Source organism: Babylonia areolata, unplaced genomic scaffold, assembly GCF_041734735.1.
Source record: "Babylonia areolata isolate BAREFJ2019XMU unplaced genomic scaffold, ASM4173473v1 superscaf7, whole genome shotgun sequence".
NCBI classification, from domain to species: Eukaryota; Metazoa; Mollusca; class Gastropoda; order Neogastropoda; family Buccinidae; genus Babylonia; species Babylonia areolata.
The window spans coordinates 6,504-10,000 of record NW_027468372.1 but is presented as its reverse complement, the minus strand read 5'-3'; the positions used below and the strand labels follow the sequence as shown (position 1 = coordinate 10,000).

General features: G+C 51.6%; 1 non-coding gene across 1 annotated transcript in view; it reads left to right on the top strand.

The window, feature by feature from the left end:
* LOC143278270 (large subunit ribosomal RNA) overlaps positions 1-2,022 on the top strand; it is a 3,754-nt gene extending 1,732 nt beyond the window's left edge. Inside the window, exon 1 of the ribosomal RNA XR_013053929.1 lies at positions 1-2,022. This exon is cut by the window's left edge and continues 1,732 nt beyond it. This is a non-coding gene — a ribosomal RNA (large subunit ribosomal RNA).
* Positions 2,023-3,497: the final 1,475 nt, after the last annotated feature.

Here is a 3,497-nt window from a genome sequence, read left to right as displayed (position 1 = left end):
GAAGGGTTCCATTGAACAGCAGTTGAACATGGGTCAGTCGGTCCTAAGAGATAGGAGAAGTCCGTTCTGAATCGAAGCACTGTTGATCAAGTCATTGTCATTGTGTGCTCTCGTTGGATTCGAAAGGAATCGGGTTAATATTCCCGAACCTGGACACGGAGATTGGTCCTCTGGGGCCATGTGCGGCAACGCAAACGAAGTGGGAGACGTCGGCCGAGACCCCGGGAAGAGTTCTCTTTTCTTTGGTAAGGGACTCGCTCCCTGAATCGGCTTGCCCGAGATAGGGACACGGGGTTCCCGTAAAAGCACCGCGGCTCTTGCGGTGTCCGGTTGCGTCTCGGTCGGCCCTTGAAAATCCCACGGAGACGGTGTGATTCTCGTGCCAGGCCGTACCCATATCCGCAGCAGTCTCCAAGGTGCACAGCCTCTAGTCGATAGACAATGTAGGTAAGGGAAGTCGGCAAATTGGATCCGTAACTTCGGGAAAGGATTGGCTCTGAGGACTGGGTCAGTCGGGCTGGAGTGTGAATGCGGGTTTCGGGACGGCCGCGGGCTGGGCGAGGCCTTCCCCTCCTTCACAGGGGGTGCGTGGGCCGAGTTCGGATCGCCGGTTCAACCTTCCCGTGGACCGCCTCAGCTATTGCGTCGGCTTTCGGTCGGTCGCGTCGGCTGGCATTCAACAGTCGACTCAGAACTGGTACGGACCAGGGGAATCCGACTGTCTAATTATAACAAAGCATTGCGATGGCCATCACTCGGTGTTGGACGCAATGTGATTTCTGCCCATGCTCTGAATGTCAAAGTGAAGAAATTCAATCAGAGCGCGGGTAAACGGCGGGAGTAAACTATGACTCTCTTAAGGTAGCCAAATGGCCTCGTCATCTAATTAGTGACGCGCATGAATGGGATTAACGAGTTTCCCCACTGTCCCTATCTACTATCTAGCGAAACCACAGCCAAGGGAACGGGCTTGGCGGAATCAGTGGGGAAAGAAGACCCTGTTGAGCTTGACTCCAGTCCGACTTTGTAAAGAGACAGGGGAGGTGTGGCAATGGTGGTAGCGCCAGCCACCTTGAAATACCAGTACTTTTATATCGTTTCTTTACTGATTCAGTCGAGCGGAGAGCGGGAGCGCAAGCCCCTAGCTTCTGGAATTAAGCTCTCGACCTCGCCGCCGAGGGCGATCCGCTCTGAAGACCGTGTCAGGCGGGGAGTTTGACTGGGGCGGTACATCTGTCAAAAGGTAACGCAGGTGTCCTAAGGCGAGCTCAGCGAGGACGGAAACCTCGCGTAGAGTAAAAGGGCAAAAGCTCGCTTGATTTTGATTTTCAGTACGAATACAGACCGTGAAAGCGTGGCCTATCGATCCTTTTGACTTTAGGAGTTTTAAGCAAGAGGTGTCAGAAAAGTTACCACAGGGATAACTGGCTTGTGGCAGCCAAGCGTTCATAGCGACGTTGCTTTTTGATCCTTCGATGTCGGCTCTTCCTATCATTGCGAAGCAGAATTCGCCAAGCGTTGGATTGTTCACCCACTAATAGGGAACGTGAGCTGGGTTTAGACCGTCGTGAGACAGGTTAGTTTTTACCCTACTGATGACAAGTCGTTGCTACGGTAATTCTGCTCAGTACGAGAGGAACCGCAGATTCAGACATTTGGTTTACGTGCTTGGCTGATAAGCCAATGGTGCGAGGCTACCATCTGAGGGATTATGACTGAACGCCTCTAAGTCAGAATCCCGCCCGGATTTGTGACGATACTCTCAGTGCCGCCCGCGTCGGGAGGGCAACGATACACGCGGACGGACCCGGCAGGGCGTCCGCGGTGGTGAAGCCACAGTACTCGGTCGTTGGCCGACGCGCCGAGCAGCGCGCGCGGGGACCGCAACGATATTCCCCCCATGCGACGTGGCGGTGCCAAATCATTCGTAGACGACCTAGTTCTCGGTCGGGGTGTCGTACTTAGTAGAGCAGCCACCTCACTGCGATCTATTGAGACTCAGCCTTGGACCAGGAGATTTGTCCGCTTTCTTTTGCAGACGGACGCATCTTTCCTGCGCTCCTCCTCCTCCTCCTCACGCACGATCCCCCTTACCTCTCTCTCCTCGCCTCGCCTCGCCTCGCCTCGCCTCGCCTCGACTCTCCGCCGATGTGCGAGAGTGGTGTGGCGGCAGGGCATGGCAGGGGGGTGTGGGTGTGCGTGTTTTTTAAAAAAAATTTTATTTTTATTTCCCCCCCCTCCCTGAAAGGCTGTGGATAAAAGCATGCCCGTAAACTTGTTAAGGGAGGGCTGTGGATGATGTTGGAAGAAAAGTTAAGGTTGTGGATAAAAACGTTTGAGGTGGATTCTGTCTGGGCGAGAAGGTAGGTAGGCAGGCAGGCAGGCAGGCAGGCAGGCAGGCAAAGGGCGTTTCTGTCAACTGCAGAAAGAAGAAAAAAAGGAAAGGAAAGAAAAGGTAAAGGCTGTGGATAACAAGTACAGGCTTTCTGATTTATAACTGCACCCACAACTCACTGACTTGACTACGAGTTATTAATACACAACAACACACAGACACGACAAACTTCAGTCCACACTACCACATTCATATACTTTATCATTTTGTTTCCTTTTATTGTATTCATATGTCCCGTCAATGGCGAAGGGCGTTTTCCTCTCAACTTTGGCATGCTCGCTGAGGAAAAGGCAGGTAAAGGTTGTGGATAAAAAGTAAACGCGCTGTGGAGAATTGCCCAAATCGTTCAGGCGCCGTGAAAAAAAGAAAGACGTAGTCGTCAACGTCTGGTCCCGTCAATGGCGAAGGGCGTTTTCTCTCAACTTTGGCATGCTCGCTGAGGAAAAGGCAGGTAAAGGTTGTGGATAAAAGTCCGAAGAACCTCGCTACAATTGCCAAAATCTTTCCGCTGCCATTCAAAAATGGACTACTCCTCCACACCTCCTCCCGTCCATGCCAAACGGCGTTTTCCTCTCAACTTTGGCATGCTCGGAGAGAAAAAAAGGCAGGTAAAGGTTGTGGATAAAAAAGTAAAAAAATTGCCAAAATACTTTCTGGGCCCTCAAAAAAAGGCCTACTCCTCAACGCCTGCTCCCGTCCATGCCGAACCGCGTTTTCTATCAACTTTGGCATGCTCGGAGAGAGAAAAAAGGAAAAAAAGAAAAAAAAGGTCCAGTAAAGGTTGTGGATAAAAGTAACCGGCTTTGGAGAATTGCCTGAATCCTTCCGGCGCTGTGAAAAAAAAAGACCAAAAAAAAGACCTGGTCGTCAACGCCTGCTCCTGTCCATGCCAAACGGCGTTTTCCTCTCAACTTTGGCATGCTCGCTGAGGAAAAGGCAGGTAAAGGTTGTGGATAAAAAGTAAACGCGCTGTGGAGAATTGCCCAAATCGTTCAGGCGCCGTGAAAAAAAGAAAGACGTAGTCGTCAACGTCTGGTCCCGTCAATGGCGAAGGGCGTTTTCTCTCAACTTTGGCATGCTCGCTGAGGAAAAGGCAGGTAAA